The sequence below is a fragment of the Bubalus bubalis genome, chromosome 9 (genome assembly GCF_019923935.1).
Source record: "Bubalus bubalis isolate 160015118507 breed Murrah chromosome 9, NDDB_SH_1, whole genome shotgun sequence".
In the NCBI taxonomy this organism is placed as follows: domain Eukaryota; kingdom Metazoa; phylum Chordata; class Mammalia; order Artiodactyla; family Bovidae; genus Bubalus; species Bubalus bubalis.
In genome coordinates, this window is record NC_059165.1 from 16,689,618 (window position 1) to 16,714,859 (window position 25,242).

Sequence of the window (25,242 nt, forward strand, 5' to 3'; positions counted from 1 at the left end):
AGCATATGAAAATATAATTTGTTTCTGTTTGTTAATCTTGTGCAGCCTTTGCTGAATATCTATATTAGCTCCAGTAGTTTTGGGGTCTTCTTTAAAGGTTTCATTTTATTTTTGGTGTACTGAGTTTTCGTTGCTGTGTGAGGGCTTTCTGCAGTTGCCCCAGGCGGGGACTGCTGTCTCGTTGCAGCTTCTCGTTGTGGCGGCTGCTCCTGTTGCAGCGCACCAGCTCTAGCGCGAGTGGGCGTCTTGAGCTGTAGTGCACAGGCGCACAGGCGCACAGGCTTAGTTGTACCAAGGCGTGCGGAATCTTCCTGGACCAGGTTTTGAATCCATGTCCCCTGCGTGGACAGGTGGATTCTTAACCACTGGACCATCAGGAAAGTACCTTTAGTTTGTTTTAGAATTTCTTACAATTTCCTACATACAAGATCATGTCATCTATTAGTAGAGATAGTTCTCCTTCTTTCCAGTCTGGATGCCTTTTATTTACTTTTGTTGCATAATAATACTGGTTAGAAGCTCTAGCCCAATCAGTGTTAAATACAAGTGGTAAAAAAAGGGCACACTTGTCTTGTTCCTAATCTTCCAGGGAAGAGCTTTCAGTTTTTCCCCATTAAGTACGAAGTTAGCTGTGGGGTTTTTGTTGATGTCTTTTATCAAGTTCATGAAATTCCCTTCTACTCCTAATTTGATGAATGTTTTTATCATCAAAGAGTGTTGGATTTTGACACATTCTTCTCTGTATCTATTTTAGGTCACCATGTAGTTTTTATCCTATTTTCTGTTAATGAGGTATATTACATTGGTTCTTTTCCAGTGTGTTAATTCAGCCTTATGTTCTTCGGATAAATGCCACGTCAGTTCAGTTATGTACATTCGCTCAGTCGTGTCCAACTCTTACTGACCTCATGGACTGCAGTACACCAGGATTCCCTGTTCATCACCAACTCCTGGAGCTTACTCAAACTCATGTCCATTGAGTTGGTGATGCCATCCAACCATCTCATCCTCTGTTGTCCCCTTCTCCTCCCACTTCAATCTTTCCTAGCATCAGAGTCTTTTCAATGAGTCAGTTCTTCGAATCAGGTGGCCAAAGTATTGGAGTTTCATCATCAGTCCTTCCAAAGAATATTCAGGACTGATTTCCTTTAGGATGGACTCCTTGCAATCCAAGGGACTCTCAAGAGTCTTCTCCAACACCACAGTTCAAAAGCATCAATTCTTCAGTGCACAGTTTTCTTTATAGTCCAACTCTCACAACCATACTTAACTACTGGAAAAACTATAACTTTGGATGGAATTTTGTTGGCAAAGTAATGTCTCTGCTTTTCAATATGCTGTCTAGGTTGATTGTAACTTTTCTTCCATAGAGCAAGCATCTTTTAATTTCATGGGTGCAGTCACCATCTTCAGTGATTTTGGAGCCTCCAAAATAAAGTGTGTCACTGTTTCCATTGTTTCCCCATCTATTTGCCACGAAGTGATGGGACTGCATGCCATGATCTTTGTTTTCTGAATGTTGAGCTTTAAGACAACTTTTTCACTCTCCTCTTTCACTTTCATCAAGAGGCTCTTTAGTTCTTCACTTTCTACCATAAGGGTGGTGCCATCTACATATCTGAGGTTATTGATATTTCTCCCGGCAATCTTGATTCCAGCTTGTGCTTCATCCAGCCCAGTGTTGCTCATGATGTACTCTGCATGTAAGTTAAATAAGCAGGGTGACAATATACAGTCTTGATGTACTGCTTTCCTGATTTGGAACCAGTCTGTCATTCCATGTCTAGTTCTAACTTTGCTTCTTGACCTGAATACAGATTTCTCAGGAGGCAGGCCAGGTGGTCTGGTATTCCCATCTCTTGAAGAATTTTCCATAGTTTGTTGTGATCCACACAGTCAAAGGCTTTGACGTTGTCATTAAAGCAGAAGTAGATGTTTTTCTGGAACTCTCTTGCTTTCTCGATGATCCAGTGGATGTTGGCAGTTTGATCTCTGGTTCCTCTGCCTTTTCTAAATCCAACTTGAACATCTGGAAGTTCACGGTTCATGTACTGTCGAAGCCTGGTGTGGAGAATTTTGAGCATAACTTTGCTAGTGTGTGAGATGAGTGCAATTGTGTGGTAGTTTGAGGATTCTTTGACATTTCCTTTCTTTGGGATTGGAATGAAAATTGACCTATTCCAGTCCTGTGGCCACTGCTGAGTTTTCCAAATTTGTTGGCATATTGAGTGCAGCACTTTCACAGCATCATCTTTCAGGATTTGAAATAGCTTAACTGGAATTCCATCACCAGATGCTTTCTAAGGCCCACTTGACTTCACATTCCAGGATGTCTGGCTCTAGGTGAGTGATCACACCATCGTGATTATCTTGGTCATGAAGATCTTTTTGTATAGTTCTTCTGTGTATTCTTGCCATCTCTTCTTAACATCTTCTGCTTCTGTTAGGTCCATACCATTTCTGTCCTTTATTGAGCCCATCTTTGCATGAAATGTTCCCTTGGTATCTCTAATTTTCTTGACAAGATCTCTAGTCTTTCCCATTCTGTTGTTTTCCTCTATTTCTTTGCATTGATCGTTGAGGAAGGCTTTCTTATCTCTTCTTGCTATTCTTTGGAACTCTGCATTCAGATGCTTATATCTTTCCTTTTCTCCTTTGCTTTTCACTTCTCTTCTTTTCACAACTATTTGTAAGTCCTCCCCAGACAGCCATTTTGCTTTTTTGCATTTCTTTTCCATGGGGATGGTTTGATCCCTGTCTCCTGTACAATGTCATGAAGCTCTGTCCATAGTTTTTCAGGCACTCTATCTATCAGATCTAGTCCCTTAAATCTATTTCTCACTTCCACTGTATAATCATAAGGGATTTGATTTAGGTCATACCTGAATGGTCTAATGGTTTTCCCTACTTTCTTCAAGTCTGAATTTGGCAATAAGTAGTTCATGATCTGAGCCACAGTTAGCTCCCAGTCTTGTTTTTGCTAACTGTATAGAGCTTCTCCATCTTTGGCTGCAAAGAATATAATCAGATTTTGGTGTTGACCATCTGGTGATGTCCATGTGTAGAGTCTTCTCCTGTGTTGTTGGAAGAGGTGTTTGGTATGACCAGTGCGTTCTGTTGGCAAAACTCTATTAGCCTTTGCCCTGCTTCATTCCGTATTCCAAGGTCAAATTTGCCTGTTACTCTAGGTGTTTCTTGACTTCCTACTTTTGCATTCCAGTCCCCTATATTGAAAAGGATATCTTTTTTGGATGTTAGCTCTAGAAGGTCTTGTAGGTCTTCATAGAACTGTTCAACTTCAGCTTCTTCAGCATTACTGGTTGGTGCATAGGCTTGCATTACCGTGATATTGAATGGTTTGCCTTGGAAAGGAACAGAGATCATTCTGTCGTTTTTGAGATTGCATCCATGTACTGCATTTTGGACTCTTGTTGACTATGATGGCTACTCCATTTCTTCTAAGGGATTCCTGCCTGCAGTAGTAGATATAATGGTCATCTGAGTTAACTGGAATGACACTCATTCCAGTCTATTTTAGTTCGCTGATTCCTAGAATGTTGACGTTCACTCTTGCCATCTCCTGTTTGACCACTTCCAATTTGCCTTGATTCATGGACCTGACATTCCAGGTTCCTATGCAATATTGCTCTTTACAGGATCGGACCTTGCTTCTATCACCAGTCACATCCACAGCTGGGTATTGGTTTTGCTTTTGCTCCATCCCTTCATTCTTTCTGGAGTTATTTCTCCACTTACCTCCTGTAGCATATTGGGCACCTACCAACCTCTTTCAGTGTCCTATCATTTTGCCTTTTCATACTGTTCATGGGGTTCTCAAGGCAAGAATACTGAAGTGGTTTGCCATTTCTTTCTCCAGTGGACCACATCCTATCAGACCTGTCTACCATGACCTGCCTGTCTTGGGTGGACGCACATGACATGGCTTAGTTTCATTGCATTAGACAAGCCTGTGGTCCGTGTGATTAGATTGACTAGTTTTCTGTGATTATGGTTTCAGTGTGTCTGCCCTCTGATGCCCTCTTGCAACACGTACCGTCTTATTTAGGTTTCTCTTACCTCGGACGTGGGGTATCTCTTCACGGCTGCTCCAGCAAAGCATAGCCTCTGCTCCTTACCTTGGACAAGGGGTATCTCCTCATGGCCACCCCTCCTGACCTTGAACATTGAGTAGCTCCTCTTGGCCCTCCTGCACCCGCACAGCCACTGCTCCTTGGACATCGGGTTGCTTCTCTTGGCCGGCTCCCCTGACCTTGGACGTGTGGTAGCTCCTCCTGGCCGCCGCCCCTGGCCTTCGGTGAGGGGTAGCTCCTCTCGCCTTGCTTCTGCGTGGTCTGTCGCAGCCGTTGCGCTTATAGTGCTTAGCCATGGTGTAAAGTACTTTTACGGAGAAGGCAATGGCAACCCACTCCAGTATTCTTGCCTGGAAAATCCCATGGACAGAGGAGCCTGGTAGGCGGCAGTCCATGGGGTTGCTAGGAGTCGGACACGGCTGAGCGACTTCACTTTCACTTTTCACTTTCATGCATTGGCGAAGGAAATGGCAACCCACTCCAGTGTTCTTGCCTGGAGAATCCCAGGGTCGGGGAGCCTGGTGGGCTGCCGTCTATGGGGTCGCACAGAGTCAGATACAACTGAAGCGACTTAGCAGCAGCAGCAAAGTACTCTTATATGTTACTAGATTGAATTTGTTAATATTTTGCCAAGTATTTTAATCTATATATTCATAAGGGATATTGGTCTATAGTTTTGTATTCTTGTAGTGGTTTTTTCTGGTTTTAGTATCAAGGTAATGCTGGCCATAGAGCATGAGTTGAGAAGTGTTCCCTCCTCTTCTGTTTTTGGGAGGATTTGTGAAGTGAGTGAAAGTCACTCAGTCCTGTCCAGCTTTTTGAGATCCCATGTACTGTAGCCCACCAGTCTCCTCTGTCCATGGAATTCTCTAGGCCAGAATACTGGAGTGGGTAGCCGTTGCCTTCTCAGGCAATCTTCCTGACCCAGAAATTGAACTAGGGTCTCTTGCATTGAAGGCAGATTTTTTTACCAGCTGAGCTACCAGGGAATATTAATTTTTGGAAGATTCACCAGTTAAACCATCTGATGTGTGCTTATCTTTGTGAGAAAGTATTTTGATCGTTAATTCAATCTGCTTTCTTCTTATAGGTCTTTTCATATTTCTTAGTCCCCAGTCATTTCAGAACTTCATGTCGTTTTAGGATTTGTCTATTTCATCTAGGTTATAAAATGTAATAATGAACACTTGTTTATTATATCACCTTATAATCTCTTTATTTCTGTAATTTTAGTAATACTGTTCCTCCTTTCATTCCTAATATTAGTAATTTCAGTCTTACCTCTGTTTTTTGTGTATTTGTACAGTATGTGTGTATTTGTCTGTGTGTGAATCTAACTAACGCTTCATCAATTCTGTTCATCTTTTCATATAATCTTTTTAGTTTCATTGATTTTCTGTATTTTTTCTGTTCTCTTTTTATTTATTTCTAATTTAACCTCTGTTATTTTCTTCCTTCTGCTTGCTTTAGGTTTAGCTTGCTCTTCTTTTTCTAGTTTCTTACAGTTGACGGTTATGATATTGATTTTAGATTTCTTTTTTAATATAATTATTTAGTCTGCAGTTTCATTTTCTTCTGATGTTTTCGTTTGACTTTGATTTTAGGGTAATACTGTCATCACAGAGTGAGAAAGGTTTCTTTCCTCTGTTTTTAAAATGAGTTTGTGAAATGTTGGTATTATTTTATTTTTTTATTTCATAGAATTCACCAGTGAAGACCTTGGATCTTTGCTTTTCCTTGTGGGAAGATTTTAAATTACTGATTCAGTCTCTTTACTTGTTTTAGATCTGCTCAATTTTTACATTTCTTCTTAATTTGGTTTTGGTCATTTATATCTTTCTAAATATGTGTCCATTTCATCTGTATGTCTACTTTTTTGGCATAAAGTTGTTCATTGTGTTGTTTTATAATCTTTTCAGTTTCTGTATGACCAGTAGTGCTATCTTTTTCATTCATTATTTTGGTGATTTGTGCGGTTTTTTTTTTTTTTTTTTTTTTCTTGCTCAGTCTAGCTAAGTATTTGCAGTTTTGTTAACATTTTCAAAAATCAATTTTGACTTTTGCTGTCTTTTGCTTTTCTCTTTTCTGTATCATTTATTTCTGCTGTAATCTTTATGTTACCCTTCTTCTTCTTACTTTGCATGTGGTTTGCTCTTCTTTTTCTAGTGTTCTGAGACTGAATCTTTGTTTTTTTTTTTAACTGCACCGAATCTTCATTGTGGTATGCAGGTGCTTTAGTTGGAGCATGTGGGATCTAGTTCCCTGATCAAGGCTTGAACCTGGGCCCCCCGGCATTTGTAGCACAGAGCCTTAGCCACTGGACCACCAGGGAAGTCCCCTGAAACTGAATCTGAAGCTGCTTGGTCGAGACCTTTCTTTGTGTTTATTTATTTGTTTATTTTTGGCTGTGGTGGGTCTTCGTTGCTGTGCATAGGCCTTCTGTAATTGTGGTGAGTGGGGGCTACTCTCTACTTGCCGTGCAGGCTTCTCATTACAGTGGCCTCTTTGGTTTCAGAGCACAGGCTCTTGGGCATGCAGGGTTCAGTAGTTGTGGCTTGCAGCCTTTCTTGCCCTTTGACATGTGGAGTCTTCTTGGACCAGGGATCAGACCCATGTCCCCTGCATTGGCAGGTAGATTTTAACCCTTTTACCACCAGGGAAGTCCCTTCTTTTTTGATATGTGTTTAAAGCTATAGATTTCCTTCTACAGCTTTTTGTGTGTCTCATAAAATGTGACACATTGTGTTTCCACTATAATTTAGTAAACAATACTTTCTAAGATCTTCTGTGATTCCTTTTTGATTTGTTATTTAAATGTTCTTTAATTTTCAAATATTAGGAGTTTTCTAAGATTTTTTTAATGCTATTGATTTCTGATTTAATTCTGTTGTACTTGTAGAAGAACATACCTTTTATGATCTTATTACTTTGAAATTTACTGGTACTTTTTATGACCTGCAGTATGATCTATTTTTGAAAAAAAAAATTGACCTTTGGGAAAAAATGTGTATCCTGCCATGATTAAGTGGAGTAGTCTATATGTAGAAATTAGATTACATAGATTGATAGTATTCAGATCTTCTGTACTTTTGCTGATTTTCTGTTTAATTCCATCAATTACTTAGTGCAGAGAATTTAGGTATATAATTATAATTCTCAAATAGTCTCACATTTCTTCTTTCAATTCTCTCATGTTTGGCTCCATTGATTTTGAGGCGCTGTTTTAGGTGCATGCGTGCTAAGTCACTTCAGTCGTGTCTGATTCTTTGCAACTGTATGGACTGTTGCCTTCCAGGCTCCTCTGTCCATGGGATCCTCCAGGCAAGAATACTGCAGTGGATTGCCATGCTCTCCTCCAGGGGCTCTTCCCTACCCAGGGATAGAACCCACAGCTCCTGCGTTGCAGGCTGATTCTTTACTGCTGAGCCACCAGGAAAGCCCTTTAGGTGCATATATATTTGTAAATATAGTATCTTTCTAATGTATTGACCCTTTTATATCCATTTTTCTCAAATACTATTCCTTGAAGCTTATTTAGTCTAATTTTAGTAGCTCCAACTCTTATGTTTCCTGTTTGCATGGCTTATCTTTTCCATCTTTTAACTTTTATTTATTCTCTTTGAGTGAAAAATATGTCTGTTACAGATGATACATGGTTGCATCTTCCTTTTTTTAATCTAGCCTAACAATTTCTGCCTTTTAATTGAGGTGTGTAGACCTTTAACATTTAATGTATTTGTGGATGTGATCAGTTTGCATTTTCCTTATTACTTTGTTTTTATATGACTCATCTTTCTTATTTCTTTCCTCTACCTTTGTTGCCTTCTTTTATATTAGATTCATATTTTTAATATAGTCATATTTTAATTTCTAGTGAAACTTTACCTTTTAAAAAGTTATTTTCTTAATGTTTATGCTAGAGAATATAATCTACATCTTAATCTACCAGAACAAGCTTAAGCAGTTAATATCAACTAAATTTTCATAAAATAGAGAAATTTTGTTCCAGCATAGTTTTATTCCTTTTTCCCATTTCTATTATTATCATGTGTATTACATCTCTACATGTTTTAAAATAAACAATGAATTATTATAGTTATTGCTTTATGCAGTTTATGTCTTTTAAAGAGTTCAGTTAAAAGAAATGAGGTAACATTTTAGAAAGTCTTTCTATTAGCCCACATTTTGCCATTTCTGGAACTCTGTTTATTACTCTGGATTTAGGTTACCATCTGATGTCATTTCCTTTCAGCTTGAAGGATTTCCCTTAATATTTTCTTATACAGGTCTGTTAACAACACATTCTCAATCTTTATCTTAGCTTCAGTTTTAAAGTGATGGCTCTATTTTGCCTTCAATGTAAAGAAACGGCACCCCACTCCAGTATTCATGCCTGGAAAATCCCATGGACCAGGAGCCTGGTGGGCTACAATCCATGGGGTTGCAAAGAGTCGGACACGACTGAGCGACTTCTGTGTGTGTGTCTGTGTGTATTCTCAATATAGGATACTTAGTGGACAGTTTATTCTTTCAGCGTTTTGAATTTCTCATTTCATTGACTTCTGGCCTCCATTGTTTCATGGATGCTCACATATATGTGAGCGTTTACTTTTCCCTTGCTGCTTTTAAGATTTTCTGTTTGTCTTTGTCCATCAGTGGTTTGATTATGTCTGAATATCCATCTCTTTACATTTGTCCTGCGTGGGATCTGTTGAGCTTTTGATGAGTACATGAATGTTTTTATAAATTCGGTATGTTTTTTATCCTTTATTTTTTCATATATATTTTTTCTATCCCTTTTTGTGTCTCCATTTTTTTCTGAGATACTCATTACATGCTTTTTGATATGGTTATGATTATCTAAAATGCCTGAGTGTTTGCTCATTCTTTAAAAACTATTTTTTCTCTTTGTTCTATTTATATGTATCTATTTTAAATTCATGTTGAAATGTGAAGTCAAGTCTACCAGAGGAAGCGTTACTACAAACAAAGTTAGTGGAGGTGATAGAATTCTAGCTGAGCTATTTCAAACCCTAAATGATGATGCTGTCAAAGTGCTGCACTCAATATGCCAGCAAATTTGGAAAACTCAGCAGTGGCCACAGGACGGGAAAAGGTCAGCTTTCATTCCAATCCCTAAGAAAGGCGATGCCAAAGAATGTTCAAACTCCTGCACAATTGCACTCATCTCACACGCTAGCAAAGTAATGCTCAAAATTCTCCAAGCCAGGCTTCAACAGTACGTGAACTGTGAACTTCCAGATGTTCAAGTTGGATTTAGAAAAGGCAAACCAGAGATCAAATTGCCAACATCCGTTGGATCATCAAAAAAGCAAGAGAGTTTCAGAAAAACATCTACTTCTGCTTTATTGACTATGCCAAAGCCTTTGACTGTGTGGATCACAACAAACTGGAAAATTCTTAAAGAGGTGGGACTACCAGACCACCTGACCTGCCTCCTGAGAGATCTGTATGCAGGTCAAGAAGCAACAGTTAGAACCAGACATGGAACAACAGACTGGTTCCAAATCAGGAAAGGAGTATGTCAAGGCTGTATGTTGTCACCCTGCTTATTTAACTTATATGCAGAGTACATCATGAAAAATGCTGGACTGGATGAAGCACAAGCTGGAATCAATATTGCTGGGAGAAACATCAATAACCTCAGATATGGAGATGAAACCGCCCTTATGGCAGAAAGTGAAGAGGATCCAAAGAGCCTCTTGATGAAAGTGAAAGAAGAGAGTGAAAAAGTTGGTTTAAGACTCAGCATTCAAAAAATGAAGATCATGGGATCCAGTCCTATCGCTTCATGTAAATAGATGGGGAAACAATGGAAACAATGAGAGACTTTATTTTCTTGGGCTCCAAAATCACTGCAGATGGTGACTGCAGCCATAAAATTAAAAGACTCTTGCTCCTTGGAAGAAAATCTATGACCAACCTAGACAGCATATTAAAAAGCAGAGACATTACTTTGCTGTCAAAGGCCTGCCTGGTCAAACCTATGGTTTTCCCAGTAGTCACATATGGATGTGAGAGTTTGACCGTAAAGAAAGCTGAGCACCTAAGAATTGATGCTTTTGAACTGTGGTGTTGGAGAAGACTCTTGAGAGTCCCTTGGACTGCAAGGAGATCCAACCAGTCCATCCTAAAGGAGATCAGTCCTGAGTGTTCATTGAAAGGAGTGATACTGAAGCTGAAACTCCAATACTTTGCCACCTGGTGTGAAGAACTGACTGGCTGGGAAAGATTGAGGTTAGGAGGTGAAGTAGACAACAGAGAATGAGATGGTTGGATAGCATCACTGACTCTATCATGAGTTTGAGCAAGCTCTGGGATTTGGTGATACCAGGGAGGCCTGGAGTGCTGCAGTCCATGGGGTCACAAAGAGTCAGACACAACTGAGCAACTGGATGAACTGATTTTAAATCCACTGGTCTTCCTTGGTAGCCCAGCTGGTAAAGAATCCACCTGAAATTCAGGAGGTCCAGGTTTGATTGCTGGGTCAGGAAGATCTGCTGGTGAAGGGATAGGCTAGGCTACACACTCAGGTGTTCTTGGGCTTCCCTGGTGGCTCAGACAGTAAAGAATCCTCCTGCAGTACAGGTGACCTGTGTTTGATCCCTGTATTCAGAAGATCCCCTGGAGAGGGCATGTCAACCCACTCCAGTATTTTGCCTGGAGAGTCCCCATGGACAGAGGAGCCTGGAAGGCTACAGCCCATTTGCTCACAAAGAGTCGAACATGACTGAGCCACTAAGCACAGCACTCTTAAATTCACTAATCCTTCAGGTTATCTTAAATGTGTTGTCAGGTTCCTAAAGTGAATTTTCACTTAATATACTTTTCAAGTCTAAAATTTCCATTTAGTTGTTTTCCAACATTTTTTCTCATTATTGAGAATTTCATTTTTTTTTAATTCATCATTGCCTTACTTTCATTTTGTTTTTTAAGTGTGGTCACCTTTGGTTCATTGAATGTATTTATAATTCTGCTTTAAAGACTGTGTTTAAATTCAATGTCTAGAGATTCCCAGTTTCTATTGGCCACTTTTTCCCTCCTTGCATATCTCATAGTATCTTGTTGAAAAGTAGATATTTTAGATCATATATTGTGGCAACTCTGGATTCTGATTTTTTTTCTCCCTGTTACTGCTTTATTTGCTTGTTGTTTTGTTTAGTAATCTGCCTAAATCAGTGACATCTATTTCCCTTGTGATAGGTAGCCACTTATATACTTTTTCTTTATTTCTTTTTGAGATTCTTGTAATTAGTTTTACATTTGGATTCCTGGGGCTTGCCTCTCCTTCTCTGTGAAGCTTAAATGATAAGCTGATGGCCAGACAGTGAATGTGCGCAAACACTTCAAGTCAATAAATTATCTGTCATTTGCTCATGAATCTCTGTATTGATAGAGGAACACATTTAAAATTTACATTGTTTTCAAGTGTTCCCCACTTTGGTTTCTACTGAACTCTTTTCACATTTCCTCTGTGCTGTAATTGTTCAGCCTCAGCAATGTGTGGGTAGTTTTGTTCCTCTCAGGCCTCCATTGGACATACTTTTAGCCATAGTCAAGAATGTGCTTGCCCCAAGGGTGAACATAACTTGGATTAATAGAGCTGTTGACTCTCTGCTTGCTCCCTGTTGTAAGGCCATCACTTCCAGTGAAACACTGCAGAAGGCTGGCATCACCCACCACTCAAGTACCACTGAGCCCCCTTTGACCTCCACAAAGTTCTGGTGACCTTCCCCACTCTGGAAGAACCTCTGTGCTCACTGAATTGTGGTTGATATCAATAAGAGCACCTCTCGGCTAGAATACAACAGGGTCCTAGTTTCTTACCTAAAAATGAGTAGTTTTTCAGATATAAATACTCCTCAAATTGTTATCTTCCTTTGGTCTATTTATGGGTGACTGGGTGACTAAGATGGTTGTTATTTGTCAATTTTGTCTAGCTCTAAGGTTTGCCTTATCTCCATCTTCTTTTGAGACACATTTTTGTTTTATATTGGTTTCAGATGTAAACACAAAGCAAAACGATTTCTTCAAATGCCCGATAGTCCTTGGCTGTGCTTTCATATTACAAAGAAGCAAGTCCAGAAGCTGCCTAGAAACTACATTTGGATGGCACTGATTTGATGGTATAGTTTGCTTTAGAGTGAATAGGTGGGTTACCATGATTATGCTGGAAGTCTGCTGAAGCCAGAATGAGGCAGATTTTTCTATGCGGGCACCCATGCTACCTTTCCTGTTTTATATATAGTAGTGTGTATATGTTAATCCCAAACTCCTAATTTATTCCTCCCCTTCCTCAATCTTTCCCCTTTGGTAGCTGTAAATTTGTTTTCAAATTCTGTGACTCTATTTCTGTTTTTGTGCATAAGTTCATTTGTATCATTTTTTTAGATTCCACATGTAAGTGATATGATTATTTTTCTTTGGCTTAATACGACAATCTCTAAGTCCATCCATGTTCCTGCAGATGGCATTATTTCATTCTTTCTATGGCTGAGTAATATTCCATTGTATATACGTACCACATCTTCTTGGGTCCTGCTCTCATCTGTTCTTTTCAGGATTTTCTGTGTGTTCAGTCACTCAGTCGTTTCCGACCCTTTGTGACCCCATGGACTGCAGCATGCCAAGCTTCCTTGTCCTTCACAATCTCCTAGAGTTTGCTCAGACTCATGTCCATTGAACTGGTGATGCCATTCTGCATTGCCTTGTTTCTTCATAGTTATTTTTTTAGTGGATTATGAACCCATTTTTAGAGAAGTTTTTTTTTTTTAATTGTAGTGGTTATTATTATTTTAGTTAATGCCTCTTTTTCTTTCTTTACCTGATTCTGTACCCCACATTTACCTTTGGGTTTACATTTTCTTTTACCTGTGTACACTCACATTTTGTCAGGTAAGCAATATTACCAATGTTGACAGTTTCTAGAAAAGTAAGTCTTGATTTTTTTCCCTTGGTCAAGCTGTTGAAAGTTATCATTGAAGAACAATTCACTCTACAGGCAGACATTGTCATCAAGAAAGCAATTTCAGTTATTTATGGTTTTCCATGAAATCTTGTGATTTCAGATATGGAGTATAGGTAATATGTTGTATCTCTATAACGGCTCCCTAAAGTGGGCATCTCCACTTAGTTCTTTAACCAAACTGAACCATGTCTTATGTTAGAATTCCTCTGTTTTCTATTTTGTTCGAATTTAGTTCCTAGACTGGCCAAATTGTCCATGAGGGTTTTCGTCTGTTTCTGATGAAGTTTTAGCTGGATATCAGCTTGGGATAATAGATGTTAGTAACATTTAAGCACTTGTATTTCAGATACCAGGGAAAGGCAAGAAGTATGAGAACAATCAATAAATATTGAGAGAAATATCTGGAGCCTTCTTCCTATTAGTTTTAGAGTTGAGGTGGCTCAAAGGGTAAAGCATCTGCCTGCAATGCGGGAGAGCAGGGTTCGATGCCTGGGATGGGAAGATCCCCTGGAGAAGGAAATGGCAACCCACTCCAGTATCCTTGCCTGGAGAACCCCACAGATGGAGGAGCCTGGTAGGCTACAGTCCACGGGGTCGCAAAAAGAGTCGGACATGACTCAGCAACTTCACTTTCACTTTCAAGCCTAATGAAGAGATCATTTTGGCTGATCACAAATCATCAAATAGCTTTTTTTTTCTATTAAATAATATACTTAACTGTTTGACTTCTTTTCTTTTCCTTTTAGTAAGGCAAGATAAATAATTATAGATTTTGAAATGTTCATGATGTCAAGCTACAGAAAAATGTAGTCAGAGTTTTACAGATACCCTGGGTAAACATATCGATGTACAAAATTACACAAATATAAACAAAACATGCAAAAGCCCTTGCAAAGAGATATTATTTATAGTAACATTCAAAATATGAAGTTCCTGGGAATAAATCTAACATAACGAGATGTGCAAAACTCCCATGAGGGAATAATAAAGCATTATTTTGTGACATTAGGACCTCAATAAATGGAATGATATGTAATACACATGGCTTTGAGAAACAAGGTTTTATAGGTGCCCAATTGGATCAGGTCAATCAAATTTATGTATATTTTTGAGGGGAAGAGAGACTACTTGACAAAAGATTTAAAAATTATATAGAGAGACAGAGGGCCAAAAACCAAGAATAACTGCAGTGTATTTTGGTATTTTGGTGCAGGCAAAGTCAGATAGATTGGTGGAACCTCAATAGTGAATGTTTAGACCACAGACTCACCTCTTTGGTGACTTTACTTGGGAGGTTATTAGAAACACAGAATCTCAGGTCCTGATCCCAGATCAGATAAGTCAGAAATCTGCTTTATCAAGATAACCTAGAAGAGTGGGGAAATGATTTTTTTAATTTAAATTTTAAAATTTATTTTGTAATATTTTGGCCTCACCATGCGGCATGTGGAATCTTAGTTCCCTGACAGGGAGTCGAACCCAAGCCCCCTATATTGGAAACTTGGAATCTTAACCAGTGGACCTCCAGAGATGTCCCAAATATGGCTGTAAGAAACAGTTCTGGGGCAACTGGTAATTAAACAAGAAAGCTCTATTGTATTGAAAGGTATTGCTTGATTCATATGGTGCAGCCATCCCTTACTGTCTGTGATCTACGTTTCTTTAGGAACATTTGAAAACTCAATGATAATAAAAGGGATGCTTTGTGCATATTTTTAAGGTGCATCTGTTATCCCTGTGCCAATAATCTATGAGTCGTCTTGTTAATAAGCTTTTTTAAGGTGCCCCAACCTCAGGATGTCTTTACGTGTTTCTAGCATCTCTTGGATCGAGCCTGTGTATCATCCTTAACCGCAGTGCTGTCCCTGCCGGTGTAGGTCAGTAACGCTGTGACCGTGCCTCCTCCATGTGGCTGATAAAGCCATATCTAATTATTTTATAGGTGTGCTTTGTATGTTTTGGCAAAAAGCTGCTGAAGACACTGACGAAAAGGCAGCTCTTCTACTGACACCTTAGAAGGAAATAAGTTACCACCTACGTTAGGATTAGAAGACCAGCTCGTTCTTAGAATCTTCTGAAACAAAATTAGGTAAGAAATGCTTTTCATCATATTTTAAATGATTTGTCCTCCAACTTCCCAGTTTGCTTGAAAGCTTCTATAATCTATTCCTTTGGCCTCTAAGAGAAATGCAGTTAGCATTTTCCTTTAGGAAGGCAGCATGCCAGCCAGCTGTCAGCTTTATGATGTACCTGATGTCCGATGTCAGGGGAAGCACAATTCAATTTTAAAGTAAGTCTTCTGCACACTACTGCAGCAGGGCTGCCAGCATCTCTCTTTATGTTCCTTTCTTTGAAATTCTCCCTTTTCCTCAAACAGTATAGTTTTATTTTTATTTTTAAATCCTTTGTGTAAGATGAAATGACCACTAGCTGACTTGCCTTGTCCTTAGCTAAAAATCAATGAATTGACTGAAATTATCTGTAAATACTTCTGCTACCCTTTCTCATTCCTAGAAAATAAAGTACCACTGCTTGTTTAACTTATGACTTGTCTAAACACGTTGAAAGCGTTGACTATAAGACCTAACACTCAGACTCTGAAAGAGAGAACTGTGACAAGTTCAGTCAAAAGGGAAAAGAGGAATAATTTATAAAAGGTGCTGCAGATAATGATGCCAGCCAGTTATTTTAAAATGCATCCATCTCACCTTTTAATGAATTAGATTTGTCAACAGGAAATGTTTTATGCACCACTTCTAATAAAAGTGGCATGCTAGGAATGCAGTGCTTTGAGGTTGGCTTCTTCAAAGCGTCAGAGTATCTTCAATTCAAAGATATTTTTTAAATAATAGATATTAAAAGTATATTTAAATAATATTAAGGTTGTGACACAAACACCAAATGACAAAATTCAGGGGTTTCAAAGCAAAGGCTGACATGCCATCACTTTTTCACATAGTAACTGTTTTTTAAATTAGGAGTGTAACAGACTGATTTGGGGATTGTGTGTCAGTTTAACTTTAGATTCTCTTGTTGTTTTCGCTGGTGTCACAACCTTAATGTCAGCTTTTCAAATAGGTTTCTACATTTCCTTTGGTTCGGGGTCATTAAAAAATGCATATGATGAATCTGAGAGGCATAAATAGGTCACACTGAAGTGAAATTCCTTGACTCTCTGGTACTGAGATACAGCTATTACCTGCCTTGTAAGTGGAAAAAGTTAGCTCAGGCATTTGGTAAATTTCTGTTTTTCAAGATTTTGATTCAGACCATTTTAAGCCCAAATGACAAAACATGATGTTGGTGTAATTGTGTTCTTGTTCTTCTAATCCAAACCACCCAATTTTGTTGATTATAATCCCTAGATATTAAGAATCATAATTCCCACAGGTGATTGTTTTTTCACTTAGAATACAAGTTAGTCCTGACAATTATTTCAATAGAAATATACTTATTCAGTATAATTAAGTATAGGTAACTCTACCTTAAATTTTTCCATATGCCAGCCTTTTATATAAACACTTTTATGCAGATTTGGGGGTAAATGTGATTTTTTTTTAAAGGTAACACTTGTTTAGAAAGCAAATATAAAGTAAAAATCTGTTGTGTTGGGCTGAATGTTTAAAAAAAAAATTCTCATACCCCATTGGACATTCAAGGAGGAGCATGGAGCCTCCCTTACTCCCTTCCGCAGGGAGAGAGAGAAGGGAAAGAGGAGAGAAAAATAATTCCACCCATTTCCTTGATTCTTATCTGTCATGATCTCATTGGGCAGGTCATATGCTGAATATGGTTTTAATTTAGAAAAGTAAATATCAGAATCTATCTCACAGTTGTCTTTTTCATCACCCACGTTAGAGAAATGAAAAGTGGAAAGAGAGGCAAATTATTTATTGATCTTTTCTGGCTGACTCAAATATATACTGGCCAACCCCAAATATAAGGCTTCATAGTTCATATCTCCTCCTTCACTGACTCTCCAGCTTTTACCATTCCTCAGTTCAGTTCAGGTCCATCGCTCAGTTGTGGTCCGACTCTTTGCGATCCCATGGACTGCAGCATGCTAGGCTTCCCTGTCTATCACCAACTCCCGGAGCTTACTCAAACTCATGTCCATTATGTTGGTAATGCCATCCAGCCATCTTATCCTCTGTCGCCCCCTTCTCCTCCTGCCTTCAATCACTCCCAGCATCAGGGTCTTTTCCAATGAGTCAGTTCTTTGCATCAGGTGGCCAAAGTATTGGAGTGTCAGCTTCAGCATCAGTCCTTCCAATGAATACTGAAGACTGACTTCCTTTAGGATGGACTGGTTGGATCTCCTTGCAGTCCAAGGGACTCTCAAGAGTCTTCTCCAACACCACAGTTCAAAAGCATCAATTCTTCAGTGCTCAGCTTTCTTCACAGTCCAACTCTCACATCCATACATGACTATTGGAAAAACCAAAGCTTTGACTTGATGGACCTTTGTTGGTAAAGTAATGTCTCTGCTTTTTAACTTGCTGTCTAGGTTGGTCATAGCTTTTCTTCCAAGGAGTAAGCGTCTTTTAATTTCATGGCTGCAGTCACCATCTGCAGTGATTTTGGAGCCCAAAAATATAAAGTCTCTCATGGTTTCCATTGTTTCTCCATCTATTTGCCATGAAGTGATGGGACCAGATGCCATGATCTTTGTTTTCTGAATGTTGAGCTTTAAGCCAACTTTTTCACTCTCCGCTTTCACTTTCATCAAGAGGCTTTTTAGTTCTTCTTCACTTTCTGCCATAAGGGTGGTGTCATCTGCATATCTGAGGTTATTGATATTTCTCCCGGCAATCTTGATTTCAGCTTGTGCTTCCTCCAGCCCAGCATTTCTCATGATGTACTCTGCATAGAAGTTAAATAAGCAGGGTGACAATATACAGCCTTGACATATTCCTTTCTGAGTTTGGAACCAGTCTGTTGTTCCATGTCCAATTCTAACTGTTGCTTCTTGACCTGCATACAGATTTTTCAGGAGGCAGGTCAGGTGGCCTGGTATTCCCATCTCTTTCAGAATTTTCCACAGTTTATTGTGATCCACACAGTCAAAGACTTTGTCATAGTCAATAAAGCAGAAGTAGATGTTTTTCTGGAACTCTCTTGTTTTTTCAATGATCCAACAGATGTTGGCACTTTGATCTCTGGTTCCTCTGCCTTTTCTAAAGCCAGCTTGAACATCTGGAAGTTTACGGTTCACGTGCTGTTGAAGCCTGGCTTGGAGAATTTTGAGCATTACTTTGCTAGCGTGTGAGATGAGTGCAATTGTTCAGTAGTTTGAACATTCTTTGGCATTGCCTTTCTTAGGGATTGGAATGAAAACTGAACTTTTTCAGTCCTGTGGCTACTGTTGAGTTTTCCAAATTTGCTGACGTATTGAGTGTAGCACTTTCACAGTATCATCGTTTAGGAGTTGAAATAGCTCAAATCCTAATAGGAATTCCAGATTCGTAATAGGAATTCCAAATCCCAAATAGGAATTCCATTGCCTCCACTAGCTTTGTTCATAGTGATGCTTCCTAAGGCCCACTTGACTTTGCATTCCAAGATGTCTAGCTCTAGGTGAGTGATATCACCATCATGATTCTAGCATGAGGTAATTAGGCTGCATTGTATAGTGGTATGAAAATGCATACAGTTGTCTGTGAAGGATTTGGCTAACTCTTCCAAATTTATCTAAACTATACTGTGCTCTTGCTTGAACAAATGTTTAAAGTAATTATTATTGTTCATACTAATACCAGTTCTGATTTCTATTTGATTAAAATGAATTTTTAAAACAAAAATATCTCTTTCTAAATTCAAAGAAAGCTATTCAAATAAATGAGCTGGAACTCAATGCACACCTACAATGTAGAAAAAGCTTTCTGGCATACAAACAAAATAATCTCTTTAAATAACATAGGCCAAAGCCTTCACACCAATTCATTTAGAACAGTTTCAGATTTATGTAATTAATAAAGTTGGATACTGGGTCTAACATGTATTAAATGTCCTTCAGTGTACAGTGATGTTCTAGTGACTGTCTGGAAAAAAATGATAAGAATTTATTTATTGTTTTGCTACATCAGTCAATTCTGTAAATGGCTTTCTAATATGATACAATGTATTCTTTTAATAGTTTTCTATAATATTAAGAGATAGTATTTATTGAGTATTTTCTGTATTCCAACAACACTGTATCGATCTCAGTATTTTACAGATGTGGTAGAGGCACACAAGGAGAACATTATAAAACTAGTAAGTAACGCAGCTAGAAGTCCACCACTAGCATTGTTATCCCAGATCTCACACTCTAAGCCCCCACTACTCAAAGTGCGGTCCCCAAGCCAGCAGTATCACCATTACCGGGGAACTTTTCAGAAATGCAGACTCTCAGACTCCACCCCAGTATCACATCTTATATGCTATTTTGAGTATTCCTCATATATAAAGTGCATCGTAAAAAAATAAATAAATGTAAACAGGGATCCAAGCTACCTGGAAATCACCTGTATAAAGAACCAAAAAAAAAAAAAAAAAAAAAAATCCTCGACCTTAAGCAGCAAGTCTTTCTCTCTGCTGGGCAGCTAGCTACTTCTACATCTGAGGCTTTCTCACAATCACATTGTAGCACACTGCCTTTGAATGCAGACTCTGGACAGACTGCCTGTGTGTGAACCTCAGCTCCTATTTCTAGCTGTAGGACCCTAAGAAAGTTACACAGCTCTCTATATCTCAGCTTCATGTTCTGGGAATGAGGTCTAAAACTGTACTTACTTCACAGGGTTGTTGTGAAGATGAAATGAGTTAATCCATGGAAAGGTTTGAAAACAGAACCTGATATCACCTGATATAAGTGATAAATGGTTTCTGCTGTAGTTATTGTTAGTTATGATTCCCATCTTAAAGAGTAGAATAGAGTCTCATCTCATACTTGGTAATAAACTGACAAATATTTTTGTTAGCAGGGCTTACCATGTAAGGGGATATCTTTGCTGTTAGAGTCCAAATCATAAATTTTAGTTTTTGTATTTTCTGCAAACTTTTTCCTTGTGGCACTTCCTGCCTGTGAGTTCTTCTAAACACCACTTCATTGCGGTACTTAACTAGTTAAGTCCAGTGCACTCAATTCAAAATCAAAATGAAACATGTAACGGCATAGTCAATTTTTAAATATAGTATATGCTTTTAAACGAAATAAAACTAATGAATGAGGCTTGTATGCCCATTTGGCCAACCACTTGGAGAAGTAATACAAAACAGTCAGAATAAAGTGTCTGTTTAAAGGCTGAATGCTTCAGAAGCTGTTTGTTTTCTTTTGGACATTATTCTGAAGTTGTACATACAGTTAATCATGATAGTCTTTAGGGGAATAGTGGTTTAGTGTGCAGGCACTCACTCAACAGCTATTTAAGATTACATCTAATGTGTGAAGTGAGGCTGCGCGTTCCTGAAAAGTACCAGTTTGAAATCTCATTTGTGGAAGGCACTAAGATAAAAATAGTTGGTAAAAAGAATATCCTGGGAAACTTGTAAATTGTCAATTCTGGGACACATACCCAGAAAGTTCAGTTCACTAGGCCTGGGATGAGGCCCACCTGGGTGTTTGAATTTTTCACAAATGGCCAAAGTGATTCTACTTAAAGTAGTGTTCTCGAATACACTTGGAGAACCACTGCAGTAGTGACGAAGACATGAATTCAAAAGGGCTTTTGTTGACTCCCCTTCCTTCTGGCAACATTGTCCTCTTTGGTACTAGTTTTTTTCCATCCTGTGACCCAGCTTTCTTATTTGTCCTCTCCTTACCCCCATAGTGGTTCCCAAGCCAGTCTTTAATTTTTCTGCTTTTCTCTCTCTTTTTTTTTTACCCTTTCTCAAAGAATATATCTTTTGGATTTATCAGTCATATCTGTGCAGATGGTTCTACAACATACCCGCAGAAGTCTGTTTAATCTAAAAATCTCTAAGCCAAAATTCAGGTGCTGTAATCAATTTAGAGCCTATGGGCAACATTAAAAGAAAGAAGAAGTAGTTCAGTTTAGTTCAGTTCAGTTGCTTAGTCGTGTCCGACTCTCTGCAACCCCATGAACCACAGCATGCCAGGCCTTCCTGTCCATCACCAACTCCCGGAGTTTATCCAAACTCATGTCCATTGAGTCAGTGATGCCATGCAACCATCTCATCCTCTGTCATCCCCTTTTCCTCCTGCCTTCAATCCTTCCCAACATCAGGGTCTTTTCAAATGAGTCAGCTCTTTGCATCAGGCGGCCAAAATATTGGAGCTTCAGCTTCAACATCAGTCCTTCCAAGAAGAAGTAGTAAAAAAGAATAAAAAGAAGTAGTAAAAAGGAATAAAATGGGATGAAAGGGAATAGATCAAAGCAAGAGAAGCAGTGTTTCATGAGACTTTTGTTTAAGATATATGTACACACCTATACATTAGATTGCAATGCATTTTGTTTTAGCCTCGTAGGTCATAATTCAAAAAGTTTGAAAGATACTCTCTGAGTTTTGGGCTCCTGGACTTCAGTGTGACATTACAAGCACTGTTTTCCCATGCGTTCCACTCATATATCTGCTGCATCTCTATTCTGGACATTACCAATTTCTATAATCCATTCAAAATCATCATGTCTAAAATTGTATTTGTTGTGCATTCTGTTAACATTTTCCTCCTAAGTTTTTTTTTTTAATCTATTCATAAACTACCATTCTGTTATCCGGGATAAAATTTCAGAATTGCTTTGTAATAATTTAGCCTTTCCTATGTAAATTCCCCAATAGCCTCATCTGTCTGCCCTGGCCTGTCCTGTGGCCCAACCAAGCAGAAAACCTTATTGGCAGCCCGTGTAGTCACCCACTCCCCAGCTAGCTTCTTGAAGGCTGCTTTGGGCGTGCCCTGCCTGGTGTCTGTGGCTGCCATCCACAAGACTGTAAGAGCCATTGACAACAAGATGCCCTGCTCTGTATGATACCCACCTCTCTTAGCTCTTTCTGTTGTAATTGGTCATTTTTTTTTTTTATTGCCAAGGAAAAGCCTCACCCTGGATTTTTACCCTTTGCTACTTTCTAACGATATATCTACAGTTTGCTGGCTCTTAGCATGACCGTAGTTTTCACGTCATTTTGTCTGGTGTCTCTGATGACTTGGGTCTAAAGTCCAAGCTTCTAATGCCTGGGACGTGTCACACTTGCCTGGTTGTGCTCTCAGCTGTAATTGCCTGCCTCAGTCAGCGACCCCAAACTCTTACCTAGTCTTACCTTGGAAAGTCATTTCAGAAGCTGTCTTTCCTTTCTTCATGGTCCCATCCTCTTCCTAGTCATTATCACCTTCATCTGGATTAATTCACTGTCCTTCTAACTAATCCTCCTACATCTCTTCTCTCACCCCACACCAAACCATCTTAACACCCTGTTTAATAAATATTTGTAAAACAGTAGTCATGTACTGCCTTAGTAAGAAAAAAAAGAAAAAAGCCTTTTATGACTCCATATTCTCTGTAGAATAAAAGTACAAATATTTTCCTCCTGCAGAATAAAAGGCCTCAGCACATCCATCTGGCCATGGCATACCTCTCCAATTTTATCTTTCGCTGTTTTCATTTGTGAATTTTCTGTTCTGGTTCCACAGAGCAGTTCTCTATATGCTCCAGGGATGGTCTTACCATTTTCATTACCAGGGCACACTGTTGGTGGTTGTTCGTGAGTGTGGAGCAGACAGTTGTGGCTGAGGTCTAGCAGTAGGATCCCACTACATACAAAGAAACCTCATGTTGAGGACCTGATTACACATTGGCAATTAGAAGTTAGAGCCCAGGCTGCAGAAGAAAAGAGAAATGAACAGGAGACAAACTGATGAATTACTTCTCTTATTTCCTGTCTGGCTGAGGCTCCTTATATCCTCCGTTCACTAGTTGTTGGATCATTCACAGAACTGGAGAGCATTTGAATCTATATACAGGGAGAGATTAAGTGTCTTGCAACTAGAGGGGCCTGTGAGGCTATGGATTTTGTGAGATCACTGGGCTTCCACGTTTATCTTCCTTTTTTTTTTTTTGGAAACTTGACTTCTCTCTTTTCTTCTGCCCAAAGGGGATGTCTTATAGAACTTCTGGATCATTTGTTACTTGTACCACTCAGTTAATACTACATGAGCTAATGCCTTGTAATATTTGTTTGTTTTTGTTTCTTGTGCGTCAAAAGTAAGACATGCTCATTATAAATTCAAACCAAAAAAGATTATAAAGAGTAAAAATTTCCTTTTCCCTGTTGCTTTTTAGTTCTACCACCCGCAGCTTAGGACTGCTGGTAGTTTGTTGACTATCCTTCCTGATTGTGAGGGGGGTTGAGGTTGGTTTTTTTTTTAAGTATTGCATTGTATCATGATGCATATATAGTTTTACAATTTGGTTTTCTAAGAAAACGCTATAGCATTCTGGAAATCTTTCCATTTCTTGCCATACAAAGCTGGATTTTCATTTTTCATAGGTTTCGTTTCATTTTATATATGTTATATTGATATTGAAAATATTCCATGTGCTGGACTTCCCAGGTGGTACAGTGGATAGGAATCTGCCTGCCAATGCAGGGATCACGGGTTTGATCCCTTGTCCGGGAAGAGTGCACATGCCGCACACAACTGAAGTTCATGTGCCACAACTCCTGAGCCCCTGCACTCGAGCCCGTGAGCTCCAGCTGCTGAGCCCATGCGCTAGAACTACCAGAGCCCGTGCACCTGGGGCCTGTGCTCCGCAACAAGAGAAGCTATCAATGGCAAGCCTGTGCTTGGCAACAAAGGGCAGCCCCCGCTCTTAGCAACTAGAGAAACCCCACATGCAGCAAAGAAGACCCAGTGCAACCAAAAATAAGTAAATCAATAAGTTTTAAAAAGATGTAAAAGTAAAAGATCCCATGTACTGACATCACATTATATATTCAGTTGGCCCAGGAATAGTCCCACCTTATACCTTTCATCTCAGTATTTCATCAGTTTAGCTTTTGTCTCAGAGTTTTCATTTTTGAATGAAGCCTTATTTGATAGTTATGCATAAATAAACCTGGATAGGTTTTGATAGACCTGCACCTTCCTTGTCTCCATCCTGGTGTGTCCTTATATTTGAGACACCAGAACAGTGAACAGAATTCTCACTGTAACATATGGTTAAATTGGCCACTTCCCATTTCCCTTTTCCAGTGCCTTTCCAGAAGTAATATAAGCTAGCACATATTTTTCAAGGAGAGCAGGAATGGTGCTTTCTGTTAAAGTAAATGCTCTCCAGCAGTTAGATCAGCTAGCTCCTTGAGCTCAGGGGGTGGCGGTGGCAGAATGCTCCGGGCTGCCAGCTCTGCTGGCCACTTGATGCAAAACCAGTTGTGCTGAGCCTGTGCTTTGGCCTGTAGATTGCACATTTCTCACCCTTTATTCAGTTTTACCATAGAGTGAATACAATACCAGCTTTATATTGCTATAAGGATTTTATTATGTATCATATGATATAAATCTACAACTGTTTGTTTATTGTTGGATAACACATTTTTTATTTTGAAACAACGATTTTTGGTGACAGTGATTTTGTAACAATGAATTTTGGTGACAGAGATTTGGGAGTGGGTAGAGAAAGAAAATAACTGTGAACATTCATTGGTTAGTAGTACTAAATTTCATTTGACTTGCCAACAAGAATTAAATGTGTAACCCACACTATGGAGGCTGTAGTGATATCACAGACCACATGAAAACAAGAAGACACAGAAGCATCAGAATCTATTGCACAGTCTTATTTTCATGCTGTGAAAATAAGCATGAAAAATTTGCCTGCCAGTGCAGGGGACATGGGTTTGATCCCTTGTCCGAAGAGTGCACAGGCAAAGTCTTATTTTCATGCCCTGAAAAATAAAATAATTTTACCGTGCCTGAAAATATGACTTTTTCATAATTGATGCTTCGCTGCAGAAGGTACATTTGTGTACCACTCTGTGTCAATGTAGGAGATGTAGGTTTGATCCCTGGTCTAGGAAGATGAGCAACAAAGCCTGCACACCTCAACTGTTGAGCCTGTGCTCCACAGCAAGAGAAGCGACCACGATGAGAACCCTGCCTCCCGTAACTAGGAAAAAGCCCACACAGCAACGAAGAACAAGCACAGCTTAAATAAATAATAATAA

At 39.1% G+C, this 25,242-nt stretch overlaps 1 protein-coding gene across 11 annotated transcripts in view; it reads left to right on the forward strand.

The window, feature by feature from the left end:
* KIAA0825 (KIAA0825 ortholog) overlaps positions 1–25,242 on the forward strand; it is a 442,771-nt gene that overhangs the window by 20,261 nt on the left and 397,268 nt on the right. For all 11 annotated transcript variants that reach the window (XM_044948546.2, XM_044948547.2, XM_044948548.2 and 8 more), the window contains exon 2: positions 15,023–15,169. The gene's annotated coding sequence lies outside the window, so the exon portion shown is untranslated. The remainder of the gene's footprint in view (positions 1–15,022; positions 15,170–25,242) is intronic.